The following is a 19000-nucleotide window of genomic DNA, read 5'->3' as shown; positions in this document are numbered from 1 at the left end:
TTCCCGCCACCCCCAGCCTGTTGGGACGGTTGTGCTGATTGTCTCTTCCCAGCCTGGTGTTCCCTACTCTCTCTTTTCACCCCTAGAAGGCTTCCAACAGGCAAGGCCTGAGGACAGAGCTCTGTGCCAAACCATCAGATTCTTCCTTCTAGGTTGACAATACTATGGACCAGGTTAGAGACTGGCTTTCAGATTTCACCCCTGCCCCACCAAAGCCACCCAGATCTTGGACAAGGTATTTTAACCCCTTTGAATCCAGCTCCGTCTTCAGTCATAGTGGGGTGATTTCTTGCTACACCCCAGGCTGACAGGAGGAAACTGGGTATACCAGCCAGTGCCAAGGAGAGTCTTGACATATGTTGGTATTTTTGCTGAAATGAAGGGAAATGGGAAAAAAAGATGACACTTTGATTTGCCTTGCTTGGCCTGCGGTGGCTAGCCCAGTAAACTGTACACAGTAGGAAACAAATATTTGCACTCCCTTTGAAATAAGGAACTCTACTAAAGCAAGTCCTGAGGAGAAGGAGGTATTACCAAGGGGTAGGGCCATCCTTTTAAGGGCCACTTTTCCTTTTCTTTAAGTAGTTACCAAGATTGACAAGCTTTCCCTTCGACCATCAAATCTAAATCATTTTACCAGCCTGATGAATAAGCTACCCACTGCATACCCAGCTGGGGAGGAAGCAGACTCAGCAAGGCTAGAAGTCATCTCTGTGTGAGCCAGATTTGTTTTGTGATTCTCTACTAAGGCCCCTTCAGGGTGGCCACAGTCATTCGGCAATCAATGGCTGTGCATAAAACAAATAGGTCAAAATTTTAAAAATAGGATTGGGGTCGCAGAGGGTAGAGGAGGCGCAGAAGTTAAAGGAAATGGGGTTGTTTATTCTCTTATCCTAAGGGCAACTCACTAACTGCCCCTGGAAACCTGAAAAGCTATAAAGGAAGTGCCCTGATTTATGGGGGTCACAGCCGAGCATGTACGCGGTAAGCTGTGTCTGCCCTGGGCTGTGACTGGACACGGGGGAGGGAGGGACCCAGGTCTCTCCTAGGTCACTGCTAGCTCTCAAGCCTAGGAAACCTTGTCTGCCACGGGCTGCGTAGCCTGGAATCAAGTACTCTGGGTGGCCGCGTTTGAAGGCTTCACTCTGCTTTGATGGCTCGATTTGACCACACGGATTTGCCCCAATTGCCTTTCCTCACTTGGTAATGATGGCGATGACTCTTCCTCTCAGTTAGATTAGAATTTTCAGACTTCTTACTGAACGCTTGCTGTTTTCCGACACATGCACACGAGGATCGGGGCTTATACGTGGATGGAATCGATTATAATTTGATTAAGACAGAGCAGAAAGAAAGGAAGTAATGACAATCATCATTTCATTTATCAGCCTTCCTTCCCCACCCAGGCTGCAGACCCAGTGTGCAGAAAAGGCAATTAAAACAGGGTTCAATTAAAAATACTGGAAAAAAGAAATCAAATAAAATATTAAAACGCCAAGGGCCATTATTACCTGCGTCTTCCTGAAAAGTTAAAGAAAGAAAGAAAGAAAGAAAGAAAGAAAGAAAGAAAGAAAGAAAGGAAGGAAGAAAGGAAGGAAGGAAGAAAGAAAGAAGGCTTCCTCTGGCCAATGAAAATGGATTCATTTTACATTTCCAATTCGGAAGTGCCCTGAGCCCCCCATGAGCCCGCGTGAGGTGCGCTGTGTGTCGATTCGAATCTGCTAAGTGTGTTCGCTCTTCTGCCCAGTACGGCGTTGGTGTGTCCTTAGCGCTCTGGTAGCAGAGAAGAATCGAGTCAGAATCACACGGAAAATGCGGTCGTTATGGCTCTTCGCCCAACAACCTCAACACTCAGAGGAGGGACAGGGAACTGTCTGATTCTGATTGGAACTTCGACTGAGAATTGGAAACGAAAAAAAATCATTTGCAGGCCAGTAAGATGTACCTAGTGGAGGTGGAGGAGATTTGGGCAAGTCGCCTAAAGTTCTCTGAGCCTCAGTTCTGTCCCCTGCAGATTGAGGGGGCGGGGCTGGCCACGTGAACTCCCTTCCAGCTCCAAAATCCTCGGCTCCTGTTAATCTGTGTAAGCACAGCGTACAGGTATTTTCAGTGTTTGAACTCCTCTGTACCTCTGTGGGGAAGGTGAGAGCCAGAGAAACAAGATCCTTAGAAGTATATAATCTGAATAACCAGAAGGGATGTAATTAAAATCAGGGTTCTGTTCCCACAAACACACCCAAGGACCTTCCCATAAAAACACTATGGTAATTAACAAGCCTGCAAACTACACTCGGCCACCCTCCAGGCCCTGCCAGGCTTCGATGCGAACCTGACTCGGAATCTAGGCTCGTGTCCTCACCCCTCAGACAGCAGGCCGCGCTCCTGACTGCTGTGAGGGGCTGCTGTAGCCCATGGTTGTTTGGGAGAGAGAAGCATTTTCAAGTCATGCAGGGGCACGGATGCATTTCTGGAATTTTAAAAAAAAATCATTAAGACGACGAAAAGAAAATAGACGGGGCCTGCCTGCATCAGACTATTCCCACATCTGTACCACAGCCGCTTCTTTTCTCTTTGCCTCCAAGAGATTGCCACGGAGCAGGTGCCAAATTGGTTCCTCGGGAACCTGACTCTGGGAGGAACCCTCCTCTCTCCCAAGCTGCTACCCCCACCCCCACCCCCCAGGGACATGTGCTTCACTGCCCAAATCCTCCACGGCTGAGGCATCCCGTGGGCTGAGCCAGCCTGGCACTGTTCTGACAAGGGTGAAATCTATTTTCAGAATTCTCTTCCACTTTTAACACCCTTATGTCATGCGTTCACCCAGACTGGCCCTGCAGCCCAGATATTTTATTTGTCCTGTCAACTGGCTAACCCAATAAACTTGATCGTGCCCCGGCCAGGGAATCCGGGGCCACTTGGGGACAGCCTGGGAGGTCCGCCTTAGCAGAACATGCTTGTCAGGATATCTAGATATCGCCAAGGAAAGGTATTGCTCAATCACATTGCAAATGAGGTCCAGTAGAAGAGGCCTGGGACAGATAATGAGTTCTCAGACGTCTCTACGGGAAGTCCACTGAGGGCAAGAACCATGTTTGCTGATTTTTGTAATCTCCATGGGTTTACCACAGGGGCCTGGCACTCTTTGAGGGTTCTCTGCAGCTGCTGCTGTGATTCCAATAGCTGAACACTGATTTCAGAGTCTCTGTACGACCTCTGTATGCCAAGTGTGGTCCAGCGGTTATCAACAAAAACCAGGATCTCAAGCCTTCCTCTGGACCTCATCTGTCACGTCTGCCTTTTGGTGACCCTCCCTCCGCCCTGGTGACCACAACGTGCATGGAAATTAGAGGACTAGAACCCAGTGCCCTGAGAAGGGGCAGAGGCGAGTGTGTGTAAAAGCAGCCACGGCAGCACATTTCAGAACTAACTGAAGAGGAAGAAAGTACGATCGGATTTGGACTGCAGTCAGATTTACAAATTTGATCACGCTAAATACAAAAGCCCCGATTTAAGCAGGAGCCCAAAGGTGTCATGAACAGGTGTCCTCATTTACAAACTCAGCCATCTGTGTTAAGTCAGCAGAATTTCCCTTCAAATTGCAAAATTGGATTCCAGTCTTCCCAAAGTTTTGAAGAAGCCTCAGCAATGAGCCAACGAGCTCTTTCCATGTTCCTTGGGTGACCTGCCAGCTGATCGATTTTAGATGCCAGTTTGGGCCTAGCATAAGCCTGGTCGGGTTTTTCTGCCCAGTGTTTGCTAGCGAAAGGCTAAAAAAAGGAAGAGAAACATCAAGGTGATTTCTCTGGGGCCCTTGTGTCGATCTTCCAAAGGGAGGCGCGAGGCTTTCAAACCAGCCCAGTGAGGGACTTTTTCCTTGGTTTTGCTGTTTTAGGCTGAATTAAATAAATCCCAGTTTCTTTCTCAGCTCAGGTATATTTTTCATTCGCTGATGATGGTAGAAAGCCTCCTGTTCACATCTGTATTATAATAAATGCATTATAAATGAGTAAGGAGGAAACAGTAAGGAAATGATGTTTTACTTTTAAATGCTAATTACGAAGCCCTGGTGCAGTTAATGTGCTGGGTGTTCTGTCAATTTTTAATGTTTATGCCAAGTGTAGTCTTCAATTTAACATGAGCTTTTAATCCTTTGAGTACTAAATTGCCTTTTAATGCTTGCAGAACAACATTGTGTTTGCACAAAGTCAGGTCTGAAAAATGTATTTAGTACAAGGTGTGTTGGGGGAAGGCAGAGACAAGGTGGGGGGAGGGGAACTGTTTTTTGTTGTTGTTGTTGTTGTTTTTCCAAGAAGAGGGTACTGGAACACGGCAAAAGCCAAGTAGCTCCCTGCTCCCTTCAAGAGGATCATTTCCTATTCTTTCTGAGGTTGCTGGGAGTGTTGCTCTCCCGTGGCTGACTTAACCCTCTGGTGAAAGCTTCCAACTCCCAGGAACAGGGTACAGGCCCAGGGTACACCTTGCACCATCGAAAAGAGCAGAGCAAAACGGCAGCAGAGGAGGGGCTGTGCCCAAGTGCTCTGACCGCCCTCCCGGACACCCCAAACCGGACGAGAAAAGTGCTCTAGGTCTCCCTTGGGGGTGTAGAGAACTCTGCTACAGCCATACAAGTATTAAAAACAAGAAAACCTGTTCATTTCTTACAAATAAAACGACTGGAGATTTTAAGATAGGAAGAGGGGCAGAAGGAAGCAAAGAAAGGTAGATAATGGGCCACAGCCAGTGGGGTCTTGGGACTTTCTCTGCTCTGGGCAACAGGCAAGGGGTTGGCCAACCTGTGGGCTTCGTAACCACACCCAAGCTCAGTCCCACCTTCGGGAACTTACTTCTCCCACACATCGGTCTGAACTCCTCACTGCTTGTCAAACACACTGAAGGCCTCTGAGCTCTGTGTAAAAACAGCACTGCTTACCTATCACTCAGTATGGTGCTGGGCACCTTGCTAAGCACTTTATATTGACTCATTTAATCCTGTCGATAAACTGTAATACTACGATTGTCATCCCCATTTTGCAGATGAAGCAACTGGTGCACAGAGAGGTTGAGAAATGGCCTGAGCTCACAGAGCTAGCGAGAGAGGTAGATCTAGGATCTGCACCTGGTTCCAGGGTCCCAGGCTCATAACCAGCTGGCAAATGCTCCCTCTCCCCATCACTGCTGAAATGCCCTTCCAGGCTCCTTTCGCCAACCAGGGCGTCCCTCACTTGTCAGTGGCTCCTGCGCAGAGGCCACCTGCCCTCCGCAGAGCTCTTTTTGACAATGACCCTTTCCTCCGGCAGCCATGTGCATTCTGACGCACGGGTCATGCTGTTCTGTCCCTGGGTCTGTGTTCACACTCTATCAAGCGCTTCTGGGGCAGGATCGAGTGCCCCCGCATCTGTGACGTGTGGTTCCACTGATTGCATGGAACCCCCCACGTGACTATGTCAGCGGTGGGAAAAAACGGAGCCCTCGCGCCTCGGGGACAAAAGCCTCATGAGAAATCCAGTTTAGTGTTAGTCTGAATCCACTTGAGACCGCTGTTCGGAAGGACAAAGCAATTTCCTGTAGTTCCGTGTATCCTTGGGCTGGGCCTCAGCGTGGGGTCAGGTCCCGTGGCAGCGTCCGGGTCATCCCCAAGCCCCCCCAATGACCGACTGGTGACATCAAGCAAGGTATGTCCCTCACTCCCTATTCTGGAAACCACAGTTCCTGGAAGAAAGCATTTGTTTCTAAACGTTTCCCTTTGGTGATTAGGCATTCAGAAAGAACAACGGGTGCAAATACACACTTAGTAAACTGCCTAATGATTAAATAATATATTACTAACATTTGAATATAAAAAGGCATCCTTTACATGTGAAAGCTAATGGGCGTGCCCGACAAACTTGAGTACAGCTGCTCAGGCTGGGAGGAAACTAACCAGGGAGAGAAATTACGGAGGCTTCATCACTTGGTAAGTTCAACAACAACCCAAAATACCACAGGAAGGCCCAACAGCTGTCATTTACTCCAGGGCAAGTGCAGCATGAACGGCCACCTTAAATACAGGCTTTTATTATTACATGGTCAGCCACATAATAATTTGATGCAAAGCTGTGTGTTAGCTTTTCAGGTACAAGTACAGGATGACTGATGGGATGGGGCTGGTCTGGAATAACGACAGACAACAAGCATTAAGGGGCCTTCCTCGTCTCGTAAACTGAAGAGCGAGTTTTCAGATGTAGTCTCTTGCAAGGACCGCAAAGGTCAGTAGGGACAGAATGTCAGTCTGTCCGTCTTGCTTCAGCTGTCCTGTCCGTCTCCTTGCCCTCAAACCCAACACTGTTTTTCATTTCTTACCCTGGTGCCATCAAAAACCAACCAAACAAAACCCCCCAAACCGTGGCCTGAGCATTTGGGTTCAAGTCCAGGCCCCACAATTAACGATGTGACTTCAGCCAAGACCTTGTCTCTCTTGGTAAAACGGGGGCGCTCACTGTGAGATGTGGCGCTGTATAATCACCCACCAAGTATACACCAAACTCACAACCCTTCCACAGCACAGAGTTGTCGCAAGTAAGCAACTGCCCAGCAAAGGAATACATCGCCTGGCCACTCCCGGGCCCTCTGCAGCTAGTTAAGGCCACATGACCTGCTCTTGGCGAGGACCCCAGAGCAGAAAAGGTTAAGTGTCAATTCTGGGTCCCTCCCCTGGGCAGGATGAACACAGAAGAGCAGGAGGCTTAGGGCATGTCAAAGCCACCAGAGAAAAAGACCTGGGTCTCCAAACCACTGCATGGCAGAGAGTTGTGCCAACCAGGAACAGCCACGGTCAAGACTGATGGATGAGAAACAAACATCTATTACTTTAAAAAATTTTTTTAAAAATATTTTTATTTATTTTTGAAGGAGAAAGAGACAGAACATGAGCAGGGGAGGAGCAGAGAGAGAGGGAGACACAGAATCTGAAGCAGGCTCCAGGCTCTAAGCTGTCAGCACAGAGCCTGATACGGGGCTCGAACTCATGAACTGTGACATCATGACCTGAGCCGAAGTCAGATGCTTAACCGACTGAGGCACCCAGGCGCCCCAAACATCTATTACTTTTAAGCCTTGATTCATTTTGGGTTCCACTGGCAACAGGTGCTGGCTTTATTCTCATGAAGATACAGAGCCTCCAGTTACTCTGAAAAAAGCTCTTTATTGTTCCATAGAACTTACCATCCTCCATCTGGAAAATGGGGACATGTGTTTGGAAACTCCTACAGATGGCCAGATGAAAAGCCGCAGAGTAGAGCAGGGATAGCAACGGCAACCTCCCCCACCCACAGCTCTCCCATCTCCCATGACTAGGCTCAAGAAACGATTTTTAGGGGGAAAAACTGACGTCAATTTACTTTCTCCAAAATAAACTGCAGAAGTTGAGAAGCCCAATCTAAGTTCTTGCCCACTGTGCCCTCTGACTGATGAATCCCTACACCACAGTGACAAGGGAAGAGGAGAGGTAGAAGGTGGAAAAGGGCGTACTGCTACCAACCTTGTAACAAGGTACAGCCCAGAAAGACTCTTTTAAAACACCAGCCTACCCTCCATCACGGAACTTTCCCCCAGGAAAAGGCTGGTGGAAAACGACATTATTATTTCCTCATTTGGGATAAATTGCTACAGGTTTAGGCGTGTAGGCAACAGCGCCGAAGGAGTGATTTATGAAGTCCTGCTTCTTCCTCCCGGCCCCGAGATGCAGTTATAACTCTGCGTTCACATGGGGGATTACAGCGTCCTAATGAATCACTGCCCACATACGATTTGCCAGGTGACCTGCTGGGTTTGGAAATGAGGATGCTTTCCCAGGCAGTAATTAGGATCCCCCTTTCCTTCCTGCAAGACTTTCCTGCTCTCTAGGACCCACAGCTTGGCTCTGGGAGAGGCCGCCCAGTGGTGCCTGACTCCGATAAAGTAGATCTTAATCTACCCACTCTTCCAACGACGTCCCGTCCACCGCTCCCCCAGCACGAGCTGTCCAAGCTACACCCCCCCCCCCCGCCCCCGCATGCGATGAACAGAAAGCATTCTGCTGTGGGCTGGGAGAGTAATGTGGCCCTTCCCGCTCGGGGCCAACTCCCCCAAAGGGACAGCTGCGTCAGCGGAGCTGCTGGGCACATGGGAAGGGCCCAACCAGCCCATATCTCCTGCTTTCAGATGTCCGTCTCCCCAATGTCTGCTCTCACTTGCAGTCTGGCTCACCAGGCAAATGCTCCGTAGAACCACAGGAAAAGGTTCCCACTTTTTTTTCCCCCAGGAAGTGAAGGTGTTATTTGGCAGAGATGGGTCTAGCTTTCTGGGTGGCTGTTAGCATTCTAAGATTTATTCACGTCAGAGGGGCGCCTGGGTGGCTCAGTCGGTTAAGCGTCCGACGCTTGATTCTAGCTCAGGTCACGATCTCACGGTTTGCGAGTTGGAGCCCCGTGTCGGGCTCTGGGCTGACAAGCATAGGGCCTGCTTGGGAATTCTCTGTCTCTCTCTCTCTCTGCCCCTCCCCGCTTGCGTGCTCTCTCTCTAAAAAAATAAATAAACATTAAAAAAAAAAAAGATTTATTGGGGCACCTGGGTGGCTCAGTCGGTTAAGCGTCCGACTTCAGCTCAGGCCATGATCTCAAGGTCTGTGAGTTCGAGTCCTGCGTCAGGCTCTGTGCTGACAGCTCAGAGCCTGAAGCCTGTTTCGGATTCTGTGTCTCCCTCTTTCTCTGCTCCTCCCCTGCTCATGCTCTGTCTCTCTCTCTCAAAAATAAACATTACCAAAAAGAAAAAGATTGATTTATGTCTGAAAATTGTCAAAGAGCAGTATCTGAGAGTCATTCGTGTCAGCATTTGTCGACTACCTGATAATATAGAGAGGAGGATCTCATCTGATTCTCACCAAAGTGAAGACATCATCATACCCATCTTACAGATGAAGTTAAGGAAGTTGCCCAAGGTCACAAAGCTCTAGATGGTGGAACTATGGCTCTAACTGAGGTCTGAGCTTTTCCCCAATGGCGGGGCCCCGTTGGCAGAGTCTGGATTTTATTCCCGGGAAGCCTCTGGACATTTCAAATGTGTGCAAATGTGTGTGCACCCCGTGCCTCCTCCTACAGCTGCCCTCCTCCAGCCCAAGTGCCAGCCAAGGAAACTCTTCCCTATTCACTCTCCAAGTCCTCTCGGGCCTCCTTTATCCCTTTCAACCTTCACTGATGGATTCTCCAGTGAGATGGCTTCTCCTCGTCCCTGCGGCCTAATTCTACCTGATGAAGCCCAGACACGGGGCAGAGCTCATCCGGGCACCTCTCTGTAGTGGGCGGCCGCAGGCCCTCTGTCAAATTATGGGGCGGCATGCCAGACTGCCGGCTGAGCTGGCTTCAAATGCCAGTTGTGACCAAGAACGGAGAGACTCCACTCCTGGTACTTACATTGCCATCGGGGAGAATGAGAAATAAAAGCAAATAAATAGATAAGGTAACTGTAGGTTACAGGTGTCATGGCAGCCAAACTGGGATAGGGGATGGCCAAGGGGGCCGAGAAGGCTCCATCTGAGCAGAAGGATGAGATCGGCCTGGTCTCCACAACCGGGGAGAATGAGCCACAGGGGAAGCTTTGCAGGCAGAGGAAATGGCTGACGGCAAAGCCCCAGGGGAGGAGGGAAGTTGCTGAACAGGCACGGGGAATAGGAGAAGACCCGCGTGGGGGGGCCCTGTAGGTAAGGCTGCAGACACAAAAGCGGGGGCCCCATTGGCAGAGTCTGGATTTTATTCCCGGGAAGCCTCTGGACATTTCAAGCAGGGGGATGCCATGACCTGATTTTGCTTTTGCATTTGAGAGCCCAATGGGTCCCGTGTGAAGGTGTGGGAGAAGCGGGAAAGCACAGCGTTACGGGGATCGATAAGGTGATGATGAAATGTCGGTCCCTGGCACACAGTAGGCCTTCACCGTGCATGGCAGGTCCCTCAGGGAGGGAGAAAACTGCAGGCCAGGAGGAGAGACTTCTCCACTTACCTGCTGTGTAGCCTGGTGTGGCCCAGAGCAAATTATGACACGGCAGAGCCTCGGCTCCCTCTAATGTAAAATAGAGTCGAAAATGCAATACCTACTTCACCCGGGGAGGAGATCATTGGGGGACGCACACATAATGCATTTGGCCTGCTGCCTGTCCCATGGGGCGTGCTTCCTGCTGGCGGCTGTCGACCTCAGCACGAGAAACAGTAAGATCTGTGGGGCAGGAGGTAAGGGAAGGGGCGAGGCTTCCTCCGATTTTGCCCCACTGTGCTTTAAACAGTCCTTGCCGGGGCGCCTGGGTGGCTCAGTCGGTTGGGCGTCCGACTTCGGCTCGGGTCACGATCTCGCGGTCCGTGAGTTCGGGCCCCGCGTCGGGCTCTGGGCTGATGGCTCAGAGCCTGGAGCCTGCTTCCAGTTCTGTGTCTCCCTCTCTCTCTGCCCCTCCCCTGTTCATGCTCTGTCTCTCTCTGTCTCAAAAATAAATAAACGTTAAAAAAAATTAAAAAAAACAAAACAAAACAGTCCTTGCCACAGTGCAAGGCTTTCATACATACGCCTTTGCAGTAGCCTTCCAATGAATAGAAATGGATTGAAGCCTCACGGTAACCTCTAGGGGGTAGGTGCTATTAACGCCACAGTTATTCCACTACCTTACAGATCAGCAGGGTCACACAGCCAGTGAGTGACAGGGCTCTGGAACCTATGAAGGTATCTGCTTATCGACCCTGCCTGGTGGCTGGAAATGAGGAGCTGTCAACCTGAGCTGTACACAGAATCACCTAGATGGGGGTGGGAAGTTAAAATCTTAATGCCCAGGCCGCACCGGGACCCGTGAAATCTGAAGGTGAGTGGGACCCAGGAGTCAGAGGACTTCTAAAACTTCCCGGGTGAGCCCGTTGGGCAAGCCAGGGGGAGACCCACCAGCCTGGAGCGTGGCATCCTGCAAGTAAGTACTCAGGACTCGGGGTGGGGGGGGGGGCGGATACTGGTTGCAGCTGGGATGGCCAGGGAGCCCAAACTCTAAGAGAGCAGCTGGCAAAGCTGACGGTGACCTTTCCTCCCTGTCCACGGCTACCTCCCACGGATAATCCCCAGTAACCCCAACCTTTTCCATAAGAGGCAAGGCTCTTGGTCACAGCAAGGCTCCTGGTCTCCTCTGAAGACAGTTAAGAAGCTTTAAGTATGTATAACACCACTCCAACAACCCCGAAGCCCACCAGGGAGCGGGCTGGAAAACCAGTTTAGATTCGCAAAGAAGCTGGTATTAAAATCGCTGAGAGCTCTCTGGCTCAGGCGGCCATGCATGTTAGGGCCTGTGAATAATAAAAGGGGAGCTTGTAATGCCACTAAAAAATGAAATTTCCCCATTTCTGCAGAATAAACAAAAACAAAATAATACATTAGCTCTGCAATATGTCTGTGCTTCAGGGCTTCAGATCGTCATTAAAGTTGGATTTTATCCATGACAGATTTCTCCACCCCCCTTGCACCCCAAATAAGAAAACACGCAGCCTTACGATGAGTTTCCTTTTCTTTCTGTTTTCCATCTGCGTGTGGTTTATCGGTAGGAAACTGCAGAGGAAGTTGGCCGGACCCAGGGCCCCTGTTTGCAATTCTTTGCTTTTCGGCCCCGAAGCATCTCCCCGGGCGTTCTTAAAAATCCTATGGGATAATGGTGCAGTGAGCACGCTCACAATACAGGGAAGATGCTGATTGTGGGAGGGAACTCAGGGAGACTTCAGAGAGGGGCTGTTGGCCCTGGGCTCAAAGCAATCGGTCTCACAAGGGGCTGGATTCAGCAGAGACACGATCGGAGGCTCCTGGAGGTGACAGCAGCTAATGCCGTGGTGACAGAAGAGCCCCGAAGAGACCTGGGACCTACTTCCTCTGTGCACGTGTGCACACGTGTGTGCTGGGGCGGGGGCTGGGAGCTCTGGTACCACTCGCATAGGCCCCCCTGCCCCCAGGGCCCCAGACAGATCTTCAGGGAGGGTCTCCACAGTGAGGACAATCATCCTCAGATGGGAGGCTGAGACATTCCAGTCAAGTGCCTGCCACCCAATTTTCAAAAGGAGCTCCGCCATTCCACAGTAAGTGCCGACCAGGCTAGATGTGGCGTTCGAGGGTCCCGGACCACCGGAGGACCCGGAGAGTGAGGCAAACGGAGGACTCTCATTACAGCCAAATACTGCTCGTGTCCGCTCTCAGCGGGAGCTGAGAGCTAAGGAAGCAAGAACTTCATGGTTCTCCCTGCCTCTTATCCCCTTGCGGGCAGGGAGAGTGTGGTACCTCAAATACACGGGTGCTAACAGGGGAGGGGGGAGGAAACCGAGAGGACCACGGGTGTGCCACGTACTGGAAAATGAGTCACCTGCAAAATCTGGGGCTCTATAGAAGCGGGCCTCCGAGGGCCTCAAGGGGATCAAGTTTTTCCGATTCCTTCCCACTGTCCCCAGAAACCCGAGGTTGCTTGTTCGCACGTGGTCAGGTGCAACTGGGATGACTGAAATGACCCCACGCTGGCATCCCTTGCCGCGGCAGAGATGGAAAAAAGCCCAGATGACAGGGACGGGTTGGGTTACACAGCCCAGATCCCTTAGCGGAGAAGTAGCGCTAGGGGAAATAATAGCAGCCAATTAGACACTGGTAATATTCCAGAGACAGCTCCACAAGTGGCCCAGGCTGACAGAACTCACATCCAGCTTTGATGTCTTGATAGGTTTTTAACAAATTCTCCTTCAGTTATCCAGCTGCTTAGCTAATCAGATATTATTACCTCCTTTGTGCTTCCTTTCCCAGCTCTCTCTGTTTATCAGGCCTGCCTGGCTGTAAAAAGAGCTCCATAATGATCCCTATCTAAATATTTCACTTCTAATACAAAGGTCTGTGTTTTGCATTCCGGAGAGACTCTACGACTCAGTCTGCTAAGAAGTAGCCCCCCCCCCCCCGCCTCTTTGGGAAAAATCAGCTGATTCCAGCGGTACACGATCTCAGTAGAATCTTCCTGTCTAATGTGTCCTTGCACGCAAAGCTGGGGAGGCGGACGGCAGGGCTGTGGGTGAACGTCGGCCCACACACGCCGAGGACGTCCGCAATGAATGCCGACTGGCGACCACATCCTGCTCATCCTTGGGCTTTGTCCTGACATTAGAAAACCAGAAGGGACATTTGGGCAAACCGCAGAATGCCATCAGAAAGCCACAGAGAAACCATCAGCGGGGTTAAACACCTGAGGAGTCTGAGAGAACAGTAATTGGCAGAAGTTGGCATTCGGTCGCGATGTTCGTTGTCCCTAAGAGCGTTCCTGGGATCTTTCTGGGATTTTAAAGACGGATATGACTTAGTTCCGGCATGAATGATACACCTGCTTATGGGACGTGGTTGAAATCTGGGTCTTGCAGCATGGGTGGGGGATGTTTCTCAACTGCGATGCTATGTCAGAGCAGAGTCTTCCTATGGTGTAGGATCAAGGTAGATTATAACTCGTTTCAATGCAAGAACAAAGCAAGGTCACTGGCTGGAAGGCATGGTCAGATACCCCAGAGAAGTAAGGACCTAAGACATTACTGTGACATTGGGCTGCCTACTGATTGGTATAGCCAAACATAACCAGGACGTGCCCTGGTCAAAGCCATCTGACAACATCCCATAACAATGAGAATGAATCCCAACCTCCTTCCTATGGTCTGTCAGGCCCTATGGGGTCTACCCTTGGCTACCTTTACGACTTTGCCTTTGACCATGCTCCCTTGGCTCATGCTGTTCCAGCCATAGCCTCTGCCTCTGCACAGATCCATAGATCTCGAACACATCAAATGTATTTGTGCTTTGGGGCCTTTTTGTCCGCTGTTCCCTCTGCCTAGAACATTTTTCACTCCCGATCTTCCATTAGCTCCCTCCTCCACATCTTTCAGCGGTTCAGCTGTCATCCCTGAGAGAATCCCTCCTTGACCATTCAAAGAGCAACCCCTCCTTCCTTTGCTATCATATTTCTCCCCAATTATATCCTCAGTATCTACAGCAGCGACTGATACATACTGCGTATTTAATAAATACCTGTTGAATTAATGAGCAGATGAACCGTAGTCTCAGATCTCTTTCACAAAGGATACCAACAATAGTCATCGTGGTGTCCTAATGTCAATTCAGGCCACTTTTTTTTGCTTGCTTTCCACACTTACTACAAGCTCTCATTGTGGCCTCCTATTGCCTAGCCTCCTTTTCTGCCACAGCACTAGAATTTTAATCTGATGTAGTAGTCCAAAATAGAAACACATTTCCCAGTCTTCCTTGAAGCTAGGAGAGGCCCCGTGGTAGAATTCCAGCAGCTTCTAGGAATCTGACTCTTGATCCTTGCCCCTAGCCCTCTTCCTCCTTTGTCCGTTCCCCCTATACCTGTCTTGCTGCTTGGAAAGTTGATGTCTGGCTGAAGGTCCATCTTGAGCTATGAAAAGAGGGCCCTCGGAAGACTGAGTCCAGAGGGTTCTGAGGAAGAGGGGTCTGCACTGCTTATGTCTAGACTTTTACATATGAAACTCCTTTTTGAAGCCACTGCTATTTTGAGTTCTTGGGCACTTAGAGCTGAACCTGTGATCCCTGCCTGGTTTGCATTTGCTATTTCTTAGTGGAAACCGCACCAAGGAAGGAAAGGAAATTTCTGAAGAAGTTTGGGCAGAGTAGCAGAGGTTGAAATGAGGAGATAGCATGGCCGGGCCATCCACGGACACGAGACCTTCTTTAACTCTCCTGCACATAGCCATGGAACTTCCAAGGCAGAAAGAGGAAAGTGCCTCAGAAGTGGGCTCGGAAGGACCAGCCCAGTACCAGCTACGTGAAAAACGCTAGGACCGGCCCACGCCGCCTTGGTTCTTACGACCTTATCTCTTCACCTGTAAAAATGAGGAGAACAGCTCTGGAAAGTGGTTAGAAAACTAGGTATAAAAGTGCTTTGCAAACTACCAATCTCTCTGCAACTACAGAGCATTTAAGAGTTAGTTCTAGTGGGTCTCTCACAGATGAAATCGAGTCTTATAGTTCTTAAACAACTTCTTACCACCTTATGTGTGTAATATCAAAAAAAAAAAAAAATCCAAAAAACCAAGAGCCGGTAGTTTAAATCACAGAACTGACCTTTTAAACTATGCCATGAAATCAGAATTGGCAGAGGAGAACCCCTTAAACTTATTTGAATTTTCAAAGTTTCATCTATTATTTAAAATAGTTTTAAAATAATAACCAAATCATGTATTTTGTGCCCCAATGGAAACAATGCAGACACTGTATGATTTTTACTACGAAAAATGAAATTACTTTGTAAAATGCATCAAGGATCCCAAAGTGGCTTATCTACACCCCAGAAGGCTAGATCAAGGTGCAGAGGACCAAAAAAGAGTCAGCCAGGCGGATAAGACATAGTATCCAAAAGACTCAGCAAGCTCAGATCCTAGTCGGCATCTGGAAGTCCTGCCAGGTAGGAAAAGCACTGATGGGGGAATCCAGATGTCTGCTAATGATCAGGAAAGACTGCTGGCAATAATTCCAGAGAACTATCCATAGATGCTAGACTCTTGGCAAAGCTTTAATTTGTGGGTCAAAGCAAAAGGTGCTCTAGCCACCGACTGGGGGAGGGGGGGTTAGGTCAGGTACGGAAGACACGACTGGCTGCTTACCCAATAGCCATTCTCCTTTCTTCTCTGTCAATAGAACCCTAATTATGGCACGTGTCCAGCACCAGGGAGACTATGACTGGTCTAAGCCAATCGAGGCCATCTCATTCCCCGGCGCTAGAAGTCATGCTGTTGTAGCTAGTAAACTCTGAAAGGAGACCACTGGACGCTTTGGGAACATTGCCCTGCTAAGGCGGAGAGCATAAAGAAGAACCCCTATTTTTATCTCCCTCACCTTCCTTCCTGCATGGCATGGTGCCACATGAGGATGTGACATTCTGCTTGGAATTTCAGCAGCCATCTTGCATCTGTGAAGGAAGTCATTCCCAAAATATCAAGATGGCAGGGTGGAGAGTGCCCAATTCCTCTGTGACAACACTGAGCCTCTAATAGGCTTGTGATGGGAGATGAGGATCTTTTTTTTTTTTTTTTTTGAGCCACATTTAGTTGTTTTTTTCGGTAACTTGCTCCAGTGACAGGGCCCTAGTCCTAGTTGGTTCAAGGGGCCGATTGAGATGCCAGTTGTTCAACCTGTGTCACTGTGAGACGAGACGGCTGGGACATGATAAAAATGTGGGGCGCCAGGCTCCCTTCTTGAGTCTCCCTGACCTGGGGCGGATTGACCGTTCAGAGACTTGGCAAGTGACTCAGAAGAGCCTCGGGAGCATGACATGGTCCTGGCCAGGGACAGGACAGTAATGTCTGCAGAGCCCAGTGAGCCCTGGAGAGGGCCTGTGTTTTAAGAGGGCTGACCGGCCCTTGGCTCTGAGACGGCAGACAAGCCAAGAAAGTGGGCAGGGGCCCGACCTTCAGGCACTGCCAGAATAATCTTACCGCGTGGGATGTCCCCAGTGCACGGGACCCTGCTGTTGTGACAGTTTTCCACCGCAGACTGTGACAGACTCACTTTTCAATCCGAGTCCTAAGACCTACATCGTGGGTGTCCAAACTCCAGGGACTAATTATTTCAAGTTAACGTGCGGTGCAACTGAGGCCCTGTTTTAAAAGTTTATTTCACGTGGCTGCATTTATTGGCCTTTGACTGTGAAGAAGCAAGGCCTACTGCTCCATGTGGTAATTTGAAAAGAGCAGTGACGATTTTTCAAGTAATTATCAGCAAAAATGCCAAACAGGGAGGTCGAGCCTGGAACATCCCACTGAGAGAAACTACCAAGACAGAAAATAATGTGACACGGATCATACCAGAAAAGCCACCTTCCTGGCAGATGAGGTACTTTATCGTGCCATTTCACCTTTCTTTAATGAACTGGCCTCAGTGGCTGTCTTTAAACCACGAACAGAATTTAGTCTTATTTCTTATGCTGAGAGAGTCTAGGGACTATCAACCCTGAGATCCAGGATACTGCATATTCTTGCAAATAAGTAAACAAGTTCACCATCCCATAGTTTTTCTTGCTTTGCAGGAACTCTGCAGCTATTATCAAGGAAGGCGAATGAATGTGATCACTACAGTTTTTAAGAAGTGACTGGTATCATTTACACTCCTACGTGTGCTCTACAGCTTTGAACAGACCTGTGGGCCAAATCTTGCCCAATACCTGCTTTTGTAAATAAAGTTTTATTGGAACACAGCAATGTCCAATAATGTATGTATTGTCTTAAATACATATGGCTTAAATATGGCCGCTTTTGTGAGGCACCAGCAGGGTTGGGTAGTTCCTGAAAGACTTCATGGCCCTCACAGCCCCAAATATTTACTGTCTAGCCCTTTACAGAAAATGTTTGCTGACCCTGGTTTAAAATAATGGTTATTCTTTTCCTAAATTGACAGATAATGTTCATTCTGACAATGCCCCCGCATCTTGCAGAGTAAGGAAGCAGTACAGTAATTCCATAGTTCTATAACCATTAACAATAATTTCTAGCTTATTATGGGCTGTGGCACAGAAAAGATAGGCTGTGGATTACATATAATTTCCTGGGTCCTGACTCTCATTCCACTCTTTCTCTTCAATTCAAGAAACAAATCACCGTGCAAGGGAGAAAGTCATATTGAAGTATTCACACTGAAGGATGCCATTATTATTATCATCATTAAAGGATATCACCGAAGGGAACCATTCTAATTTCTAAAAACAGTAAATAGTTTGCAAATTTCCAAGCCCTAACAATCCATTGATAGCCAATTACTATAACACACACAACAACTGATTGTAGTGCCCCAGTGGGACCAGCACCGTGGTTGAGACGCGCTGATCTAAACTGGTGATTTTAAAAAACAAATACAATCTGTGATCTGAGGAGTGATTGATTTATTCGTCCTCTCAACAGGTGAATACCTGCTGAGGGCAAGCATTCTGGAATACAAAGACAACCAAAGATACCAGATACAACCCTGGCTCTCAAGGAGCACGCACTTCAAGAGGACAGGAAATTCTGTGGATGGATTATTGGGGGAAGTGAAGAGGCAGTCATACCAAAGAGAGCTTCAGGAAGTCGCATTTGAACTGGGCCTTGAGAGAGGGATAGGATTTGAATCGGCAATGGTGGGAGGGCACCTGGCAGGAGGGAAGTCCAGACGGGCCTGAGAATCAAGGAGGTTAATGTATTTCACCCAAGTGCACAGACTTAAGTAATGGAATCAGTGTTGGAACCAGGTATCCAGAGTGAAGCATTTGTCAGAAGCCATTTGAAATATACTTAGTGGTTAGATTTCTGAGGAGGAAAGAGCATGAGAGATAATGTTGGTTTTAGACTTTTAAACATTTTGTTTAGGTAAGAGGGGAAGGTTGTTACATAAACTATACTAAGAAAGGGTGTCTACACTAGAGAAAGGAATCTGGGTCTCAGGCCAGATATATCCAACCAACCAGCAAAATACTCTCCCACAGTCAAGAGTCAAAAAAGATCTCAATATTTAAGAGTAAGCTAGAGACCATCTTCAGGCTACCGTAATACATAAAGCACCAATAAAACCATTCTTCAAATTCGGGGCTACTCTGGTTTTCTGTAACTTGCCTCATTTTCTAATTAGGGGTGTCTTGGGGCTGTCTCTCCTGGTGTGGTCTTTCATATTAACTTGGGTACTCAATCATTAGCGGAAGTGATCATCTAAGACCTTATTTTCATTAACTCCTTGGGTTTAGATACTATCGATCTTTTTCCCTCTGACAAGTAAATTCCATCTTCATATCTTAAGTGGTGTCAGTCGTTCAGCTCTAAAACGAAAACAAAACCCAAACAAAGGCAGAGTACTGTGCTCGGCTTCGTTCCATGTAGTACAAAACACACACCGCAGAGTTAACTAAAGACTTGCAGCTTTCATCTCAAGAGATGAGCGTGCTGTTAACCATTATCCTGGGTTG

General features: G+C 48.6%; 1 protein-coding gene across 6 annotated transcripts in view; it reads right to left on the bottom strand.

Moving 5' to 3' along the window:
* AUTS2 (activator of transcription and developmental regulator AUTS2) overlaps positions 1-19000 on the bottom strand; it is a 1113014-nt gene that overhangs the window by 111536 nt on the left and 982478 nt on the right. The gene's annotated exons all lie outside the window — the stretch shown is intronic.

Source organism: Panthera tigris, chromosome E3, assembly GCF_018350195.1.
Source record: "Panthera tigris isolate Pti1 chromosome E3, P.tigris_Pti1_mat1.1, whole genome shotgun sequence".
NCBI classification, from domain to species: Eukaryota; Metazoa; Chordata; class Mammalia; order Carnivora; family Felidae; genus Panthera; species Panthera tigris.
The sequence above is the reverse complement of the archived record's forward strand: the minus strand, read 5'-3'. Positions and strand labels throughout refer to the sequence as shown.